General features: G+C 39.4%; 1 non-coding gene across 1 annotated transcript; it reads right to left on the minus strand.

Annotated features, from left to right (window-relative positions):
* Positions 1-7,101: 7,101 nt before the first annotated feature.
* Positions 7,102-7,208, minus strand: LOC125995428 (U6 spliceosomal RNA). The gene has a single exon (XR_007490962.1). It is a non-coding gene; the product is annotated as a U6 spliceosomal RNA (small nuclear RNA).
* Between the last annotated feature and the right edge of the window lie 3,280 nt (positions 7,209-10,488).

Consider the following 10,488-nt stretch of genomic DNA (forward strand, 5'->3'; position numbering starts at 1 on the left):
TTCTCATCAGCAATGTGAGAGTTTATGTTGCTACACAATCTTGCCAGCAATTAGTATTGTCAGTCTTGAATTTTTGTTAGTTCAAAAGATGTTTAGTAGCATCTCAGTGTTCACATTTCCCTGATGACATATGATGAAAAACATTTTTTCATGTGCTTACTTGTCATCTACATGCCTTTAAGAAAGTACCTATTGAGGTCTTTGATTCTTTATTTTTAATCAGTCTATTTCCTTATAAATAAATTTTAAGTTCTTTGTAGAAATAGAATTATAAATAGTTCCTTGACTACTTTCAATTTTTTTTTTTGTTTTTTTTTTTTTGGCCACATCCAGTTGCACTCAGTGCTTATTCCTGACTATGCACTCAGAAATCACTCCTGGCTTAGGGGACCATATGGGGCATGGGAGATAGAACTGCAGTCTATCACAGGCCCGTGCAGGCAAGGCAGATGCTTACCGCTTGTGCCACCACTCCGGCCTCAAAGAATATTTTTCTTATTCTGTGATTTATCGTTCTGTTCCGTGTGTGTGTGTGTGTGTGTGTGTGTGTGTGTGTGCTTTTTAGTGAAAAGTTAATATATAAAGTCCTCTGCCAAATGCCAGTTGTCATGGCTATTGTTGACATTTCTCTTTCCTCACACCCTCAATTAGGCTTACAGATATCATTGGCTTGTATGCACAGACTTCCTAGACAGATGTAAAGATTTAGAAAAGGTGGATTGATTTGCTGACCAGGAAACTTCACTCCAATATTTCATTTCTGCCATGTTAAAGTTATTCTGCTATGCCTCTGTCTCTTGCACATGGGTGGCTACATACAGAAAAAAGTCCTTATAAGCACAAAGAATTAATTAAATTAAAATTAATTAATTAAAATGTACAAATACGGGCCCGGACAGATAGCACAGCGGCGTTTGCCTTGCAAGCAGCCGATCCAGGACCTAAGGTGGTTGGTTCGAGTCCCGGTGTCCCATATGGTCCCCCGTGCCTGCCAGGAGCTATTTCTGAGCAGACAGCCAGGAGTAACCCCTGAGCACCGCCAGGTGTGGCCCAAAAAACCAAAAAAAAAAAAGTACAAATTCTAGGGTTTTATTTACTGCAAATGTACTTTCCTTAAGGTTCAAACTTATCTTTTCGTGAATTTGTTGTATGCCTGTTTTACTGAATTTACTCAAGAAGAGAAATATATGTTTATGCTATATGATACTTATTCCCACAGTTATTTTAGTCTATTTTTAAGTACATTGATTTAAAGTGCATTCACTTATTCGGGTGTCTGGGCAGTGATTGCCAAGGCTCAGGCCTTTGAAAGGAAGAACAGTATAAGTGGAAGAAAAAATTCAAGAATCTTGGATCTGCTTATTAAATACATAGATTATGGCAGTGTTTTTAAACCACTGTGCCATGGCACACTAGTGTGCTGTGAGATATTGCCGGGTGTGCCATGGGAAAAATTCCAATTTCATTTGTAACATGTGGTTTTGGCTCACAAATAGACTAAACAGGCACAGGTTTCACACAGGTTTCATAATAAAGTAATTATAAAATAATTTTTGTGTTTATTTGATTCCTTTTCAAGAGAATTACTTTATATATAGTCAATATAGGCACAGAGTTAAATTTTTTTTAACATTTTCTAACTTTGGTGTGCATCATGATTTTTTTTAAAATTAATATCTTTGTTTAAACACGTTGATTAGAACATGATTGTGGTTGGGTTTCAGTCATGTAAAGAACACTCCTCTTCACCAGTGCAACATTTCCATCACCAATGTCCCAAATCTTCCTCCTCCCCACCCCAGCCTCACCTGGACTCTAGACAGGCTTTCTACTTTCCTCATTCACTCACATTGTTAGGATAGTTCTCAATGTAGTTATTTCTCTAACTGCACTCATCACTCTTTGTGGAGAGCTTCATTTAGTGAGCTGGAACTTCCAGCCCTCCTCTCTTTTGTCTCTGAAAATTATTGCAATAATTTCTTTCATTTTTCTTAAAACCCATAGATGACTGATTTTTTTTAGTTTTAATAAGTTTTTATTGAGAATATTCTGCATTCAAGTATCCACATAGGTCAGGAGAATACAAATAACACAACTAATAAAACAAAAACTTTAAAATAATATATTTATTGATAATGTTAAATTCCATAAAATTTGCCTTATAATGTAGAGAAAATTACATCCTGACAATGACTGACAAAGTCACAAACACTAATGTGAACATTGGCATTGCATTTCCTTGGACAGTTTGAGTAAGTCAGGTTTGTATGTTGTTGTTTTTTTTATTGTAAGAATTTATTTAAGAGACAAAATTGATTAACATAATGAGGTAAACTAACATAACATAATATAGTAACATAACATAACATATAATATAATTGATATAATAATAATACATGTAAGTCAAAGAAAGTTTCTGAAAAACAAGCTCTTATCTACTAGGAATAAGAACTCATAGTTGTTTACAATACAGGGACATCTCCCACCCTGAATGTATGTCATGTGGAAACAACCTAGGCTCCAGGGAACTAGACACTGACCGTTCAGCCTTAACTCCTGGATCCCAGACATAGAAACGACAGAATTCTCCACAACAGCTCCAGGGCATTTACAATGCTGCTCTGACACCAACATGCGCCAGTTCTAAATTGATAACCTGACAATGAGGAAATGGGAACAACTTGATCTAAGAGCAAGTTGTCCTTCCTCATCAGCTATCGATAAGACAAACACGTCACCCTTTGATCTGTGCAAAAGCCAAGATCGCTATGTACAGATGACTGGTTGTTGCAACCAAGGCTGGACAGTATGCATCCAGGGACCAACAACAACAGCAACAAAAAGCTCTAGCCTAGCTTTTGGTCTACAATCTGTTCAACAAACAAGAGCTCCAATTCCAGAAGTCTGACTGAGATAACCGCAACTGAATGGGTCTTCCGGAAACATAATGAAAGATTTTATCCCAAGCTCCATTCTAGGAGCAACATAACGACCAATACCACCAACTACAGAAGATGGATTAAAACGACACTGAAGAAGCAGAACTGCTAGAACCACAAAGAAAGACTTCATCATAAGCTCCATTCCTTGAGCTGCACAGTCACCAAAATCTCTAGATACAGAGGTCTGATTTTACCATCCATGACGAAGCAGATGTCTTCCATATACCACAAAAGCCAGTGTACATAACCTAAGACATTGGCTAAACCCAGAGCCCAATGAAATATCACAGTTTCCTATCAGGCATACATTCCAGGAAGCTTGTAACATCCTTGAAACTTCACTAACCCTGAGGTGTTCCTGTGCTCCTTATGTAAAGATGGCATGTAAAGATTACCTCTGTAATGCAGGCTGTTCCATCCTGCTCTCTCTCCACCACCTGTAGAGCCTGTACCAATCAATAAACCGGAGCCTTGACAAGCCTCGTTTTACTTGGCCCCCTTATTTCTCCCCATTCTCTTTTCAGGCTGGGACCCCTCTATACCCGCGAATAACCTGTCCTGCAGGCCAGGACAAAAATGAATGATAGTTTCAGGAGTTTAAGAGGAAGTCCACATTTTCTTTTTTTTTTTTTTGAAATTTTTTTTATTGTAAGAATTTATTCAAGAGACAAAATTGATTAACATAATGAGGTAAGCTAACATAACATAATATAGTGACATAACATAATATATAATATAATTGATATAATAATAATACATGTAAGTCAAAGAAAGTTTCTGATTAAAAACATATTTTTTTCCATAATGGCTTACTTATCTTTCACAGTAGTGTTTTAGGTACATTGAATCAGGGGAATACCCGTCATCAACTATATCCTCCCCCCCTTCCAGTTCCCTTTCTACAACCCATATACCCCAGCATCACCACCCGGGCTGCTAGAGTAGGTGGACCCCTCTTTGTCTGGCTTACTATTAGTGATCTCATATCTGTTTGGTCCTGGAACCCTCGTTTCCCCTTCTATTTAAGAGGCAGAGCTAGAAGAATCAAGGTATGTGGTTTTGTTTGAAGGCAAGAAAAGCAATAGAATGGGGTACAAAATAAGAGAAAAAAAATAGAAGTCAAAAGTCAAATACGCTGAAAACGGGCTGAGTCTCTCTAGAGGCTTCCATCCTCAGTTTGAGAGAGGATGTGAAAAAGGTAATTGAAATACCACAACAATACAGAAAATATTATCGAATTAAATAACCGGTGAGCATTATAGCAATAAAGATAGGCACCACACAATAGTCTCAGTTCTGAAATCAACTCTTGCTTGAATGCAAAAAGGAAAAGACAAGACAAAATAAAATAAAATAATATTGGAGACATCAACCGTAATCTCCACACCAAAATAAAGATGTCAAAAAATTGATCAATCGATGCTTTGACACCAACATGAGCCAGTCCTAAATTGATAACCTGACAAGGAGGAAATGGGAACAACTTGATCTAAGAGCAAGTTGTCCTCCCTCATCAACTATCAATAAGACAAAATCAGAAAACAAGTCACCCTTTGATATGTGCAAAAGCCAAGATCGCTATATACTGGATGTTGCAACCAAGACTGGACAGTACACATCCAGGGATCAACAACAACAACAGCAACAAAAAGCTTAGGCTAGCTTTTGGAATACAATCTGTTCAACAAACAAGAGCTCCAATTCCAGAAAGTTGACTGAGATAACCGCAACTGAACGGGTCTTCCGGAAACATAACGAAAGACTTTATCCCAGGCTCCAGTCTAGGAGCAACATAACGACCAAGAACACCAACTACAGAAGATGGATTAAAACGACACTGAAGAAACATAACTGCTAGAACCACAAAGAAAGACTTCATAAACTCCATTCTCTGAGCTGCACAGCCACAAAGATCTCTGGAAACAGAGGTCTGATTTTACCATCCAAGACAAAGCAGAAGTCTTCCGCACACCACAAAAAGCAGTAAATGATCATGCAAGGAGTCTAGAGTTAATCCCATGACAGTATACTTCAGGGGTGGAGAAACCCTGTCTCTCCTAGGTCAAGGGAATTTCCTCTACAGTAACCCCAATAGTTACTGTGCCTATGCAGGGGGATAAAGAAAAGGAGGGGAAAAAAAGCACAAAACAATCATTTTTCCACATGTTTATTTATCGGAAGTCCACATTTTCATTAAAATGACCTAACAATGACTGAAGCGGTGGTGCAAGTGGTAGAGCATTCGCCTTGCACACAGCTAACCTGAGCAGATCTTGGTTCATCTCCCAAGCCAGGAGCAATTTCTGAGTGTATAGCCAGGAGTAACCCCTGGGTGTGGCCAAAAAAAAAAAACCAAAAAAAACAAGGACCTAACAAAAGTCTCACTCAGTTCCTCTTTCTGGTCCCTGAGTTTTTGTTGTTATTGTTAAGTTTGGTGTTAAGGAAACCCACTTTAACACCCACATTGCTTTTACAACAGCTTTTGGATTAACCTGTGAATTTATGCAAATACCTGGCTAAATGGCTCAATAATTGCCTGAACTTCAGAATAGGCCAGAACTTTTATGAGAGAGGCAGAAAAAACAAACTCACTGGACTATATGTTGTTGAGTCAATATAATTAAGAAGGTGTTCTTTGTATGACTGAAACCCAACTACAATCATGCTTGTAATTAGTGTTTAAATAAAGACATGAAGAAAAATAAAAGAAACTACCTTTAAGTGAAGTGCGGGTGAGTTTAGGGCACGAGTTTTTCCTTGGTTCTATTTCAGCTTTTTTTCCCCATTTTTCATCTCTTCTCCCCTCCACAGATTCACAACAATTTTTACTATGTTTTATAATCCTTAACAGAATAAATAAACTTGAATTTTATCAAGCAAGTTTTGTTTTAGCTTGCCCTTGTAGTGATAAGTTTGGGAATTCCACAAGCACCCCTTTAATGACTCCAAGAGGCAGAGACCATGCAAAAGCAAGGGGTTTTACTATGTAGGCATATGCAGGGGCTCTCAACGTGGCCTAACATAAGACAGAGAATGAGGGCCTCAAACCAGATTTAACAAGCTTTTAAATAGCTTTTACAGTGGAAAATTACAGTAGGGTTGACCATTTTAGGGAGTACATGACACTTGACATTTGCTCAGTTACGTTTTTGCAAGATTTAGATAACCACAAGTCACAAGGTTTGCAAACAGTTAAAATGTATCTTTTGGTCAAGGGCAAGTTCTTGGGATTTAGAAGGGGTGAAGTCCGAGGCATTAAGGGCAAGTCCTCTGAAAGCTGCAGAGAAAAATTATTTTATTTCTTTTACCTTTCAGCAGCAATCCTTCCATTCCCTTCACTGTATGGGTTAGACACCAGTTGCAACAGTGAACTGGGAACTGTGAATCTAAGTTCAGTGTCTACCATGTACTCACCACAAAATTCCTCTCTGTCAAATGAAATCATTTGAGGTTTTCAAGCTACACTTGTGCCAAGCTGATTTCCCTAAACATACCACAATTATGCCTCTTATTTCTTAGAGAAGAAAGGTGCATTTCTTCAGTCACAGTTTAAATTATCTTGCATCATTATTACTACTATTATCATTTAATATGTTTGCATATTTGTTCTAGTGGATATGTCTATTATTTTATTAATTAAATCATAAAAATCATAATAAACTCAGATCTTACTCGACTATTTTGTGTAATGCTGGATAGCTCCAAAATCAGAACTTTCTGATTTGCTTCTTTTGAAAATCCCATCAATATATAAGCTCAATATTGATTTTTAGATCTATTGTTAAAACAAAATACAAAACATCAAATCATAATGTATCCATGGAAAATCCTAGCTCAGTGCTTATAAATTTTCTTATACTTCCAACGAAAAAAAAATTTAATCTGCTTTACTCCAAATGTTCTTGTTCTCTTTAATATGGTTCATAAAGAAGAAAAGTCTGAGGGGGTTGAGGAAGTTATCTTTAGCATTATTTAATTTTTCTGGCTCCATGTAAGAATGTCACTAAGTTGATTCAAACTTCCTTTAACAGGGAAGAGGCTGGAAAACCAGCTAAGAGTTAACCTGTGTAAATTCAATAAATATTCTGGCAGACCTCTCTTTGAAGAGACAAAAAAAAAATACAAACAACAACAAAAAGCCTAGTGTCCAAATCTTTTTTTTAATATGGAATGGTTTGTGAATTTGCATGTTATCCTTTCACAGGGGCCATGCTAATCTTCTCTGTATTTTTCCGATTTTAGTATATGTGCTGCTGGAGCGAGCACTAGTATCCAAATCTTAAGAATTTTGCTCCAAGAGTTCTTTGCAAGAAATTCATATTTATAAACCACTAAAGTATCTAAATTTTTCCTAGTCTATCTGGAAATGAACAGTCTATTAATATAATTTTTAAATCATTTTTAGTATAATTCATCTGCATTGCAGTGGGAATTTCTTTTTTGACAGAGGGGAAAGACAAAGATGCAAATTGTCAGTACATATTTTCTTTCTGATCTCAGACATTAATAATAACAAATGAGAACTATAATTTGCCATCATTAACTGCGGTGAAATAGTTTACTCAGATGCTGTATTAGCAATTTGTTTGCAAGTTTAAAAACAGGGAAGGAGGATTGTTTATTTAGTTCCAAACATAGTAATGATGCACCTAATAATTCACTCCTGATACTTCACTGAAGTTTCTACTGAAAGGATACAGATTTCTCTGTAATTTTTAGAAGCCATTTCAAGCCCTAGAAAAGTAGAAACTCTTAGAGGGAAGTATATAGGCTGTCCCACAGAGGAAAGATCAGAAATCCTTCACTGCCGCCAAGTGCTCACCTGAAATTTCAAGAGCAAAGAACACAATTTAGACGTCTTTGCAATTATTTCAGTCCAGTTATTGCAGAACTCAGCGTCTCTGACCTTTAACCTTTCCCAGAATCCCTTGCTGCCAAGGTCAAACTCATCTAATTATCTAGAAAATTTCACGTGTCTTCATTGAGCAAATTATCAAGGGGGAAAAAAGATGATCATCATAATTATTTGTCTAGTACTGATGAATGACAGATGCCTACTATTTGAGCTTGGTCAAATGAGTTGCCTCAACAGGATCATGTACCCACTCTTGGCAGAAGGTAGAGGAACCTTCATTTAATGACATCTGTAAAGAGATACAAAAATCCAATCCACTGAAATGACAACCAATTTTGGTGATCTGTATAGGTATAGGATAAGCCAAAAATTCTAGTCTAATATTTCTTGTACAGTTCAACTTCTTCCTCTGACCAATCGTTTTTTGTTGTTGTTTTGTTTTTTGGGTCACACCTGGCAGCGCTCAGGGGGACCCTATGGGATTCCAGGATTCAAACCACCATCCTTCTGCATGCAATGCAAATGCCTTACTGCTGTGCTATCTCTCCAGCCCCCTTCTGACCAATCTTGCTGCCTTCTTCTTTCCTCAGTGTCATATCTTGAGGGTGTTTTTCAATCATGTTATTACATGTAAATCAGGATATGTTAAGGCCTATAGCCTGGATTTAAAAAAAAAACCTGACAGCAACTGAAACCAGATTCAAGTGGACACTAAAAGAAAACTTGATCATAGATTATCAACAGCCCAGTACCCTGGAAGAAATCCTCACTTGTGAAATGTGAAGCAGTGACAGCTCTTGACATTCACATAGCTACAGGAATTGTTGGGTTTGTTTTAGGACAATCTTGAAAGCAATGCACTGGTGGGCACATTGTCTCTCATATTTTGAAAATGTCAGCAGTGATTATGAAGGAATAGTAATTATGAGGATTTTGGATTTGGAGAGCTAACAAAGAAGACCACAGTGTATAAAAGAAATAAACAGTGGAAGACAGCAATGAAAAGTATGAGAGCCAGAGAGCTTTCTTGATTGGCAGCATGAAAAGAAACTCATAACCAGAAGGCAGAAAGAAAAAGATCAGTGACAGGAATTAATTGCAAGAGCATCAGAGCTCCAGAGAGTGAGGAGAACAAGTAGAAATTAGATCTCTTCATAGGAAAATGCAGAGATTAACATGATGCTTAAGGCTCTAAGGAATGGGTGGTTTTTCCTCTATCTATAGAGACAAATGTATTACTGAATCAGTTCTATATAGTGCAACTAAAAGTGCATTTATTTTTTTCATAAAGATACTATCACAGCTAAAAATTGACAGTTTTTAGTTTGCTATATTTATTCTGGTTTTATTTTTATTGCTTTAGGCACCTGACCTAATCCTCAAACTCTACTGTTACCATGACAATAAAGTACAACTTGACAGTGTCTAAAATTCACTTTTCATTTTCCCCCCAAAAGATATTCAATTACTGTTAGGTTTTTTTTTAAATTAAAATATCTTAACTTAAACACTGTGTTTACAAACATGAAAAAGAAGGGACTCAAACCCAATAGAATGTGCTCGTTTTCCGACTCGCATGCCAGGATTTCTGTGTCTTTGACTGGTATGTTGGGGGCTCTGGGCAGGACAGCTAGCCACAGGCCCCCTGGGCTGAACTAGTCCAGGGGACCAAGATCCCCCCAAACCTGGTGGGTCTTCAGGGCCACGCCTGGTTAATCGGGCCCTGGGGGGTGGGGGAGAAATCCCTTCCTATGCATCCAAAAACTTCAGGGGCAGGGCTGTTCTCAGAGCACTCGCATGCCAGGATTTCTGTGTCTTTGACTGGTATGTTGGGGGCTCTGGGCAGGACAGCTAGCCACAGGCCCCCTGGGCTGAACTAGTCCAGGGGACCAAGATCCCCCCAAACCTGGTGGGTCTTCAGGGCCACGCCTGGTTAATCGGGCCCTGGGGGGTGGGGGAGAAATCCCTTCCTATGCATCCAAAAACTTCAGGGGCAGGGCTGTTCTCAGAGCACTCGCATGCCAGGATTTCTGTGTCTTTGACTGGTATGTTGGGGGCTCTGGGCAGGACAGCTAGCCACAGGCCCCCTGGGCTGAACTAGTCCAGGGGACCAAGATCCCCCCAAACCTGGTGGGTCTTCAGGGCCACGCCTGGTTAATCGGGCCCTGGGGGGTGGGGGAGAAATCCCTTCCTATGCATCCAAAAACTTCAGGGGCAGGGCTGTTCTCAGAGCACTCGCATGCCAGGATTTCTGTGTCTTTGACTGGTATGTTGGGGGCTCTGGGCAGGACAGCTAGCCACAGGCCCCCTGGGCTGAACTAGTCCAGGGGACCAAGATCCCCCCAAACCTGGTGGGTCTTCAGGGCCACGCCTGGTTAATCGGGCCCTGGGGGGTGGGGGAGAAATCCCTTCCTATGCATCCAAAAACTTCAGGGGCAGGGCTGTTCTCAGAGCACTCGCATGCCAGGATTTCTGTGTCTTTGACTGGTATGTTGGGGGCTCTGGGCAGGACAGCTAGCCACAGGCCCCCTGGGCTGAACTAGTCCAGGGGACCAAGATCCCCCCAAACCTGGTGGGTCTTCAGGGCCACGCCTGGTTAATCGGGCCCTGGGGGGTGGGGGAGAAATCCCTTCCTATGCATCCAAAAACTTCAGGGGCAGGGCTGTTCTCAGAGCACTCGCATGCCAGGAT

The sequence above is a fragment of the Suncus etruscus genome, chromosome 17, assembly GCF_024139225.1.
Source record: "Suncus etruscus isolate mSunEtr1 chromosome 17, mSunEtr1.pri.cur, whole genome shotgun sequence".
Lineage (NCBI taxonomy): Eukaryota > Metazoa > Chordata > Mammalia > Eulipotyphla > Soricidae > Suncus > Suncus etruscus.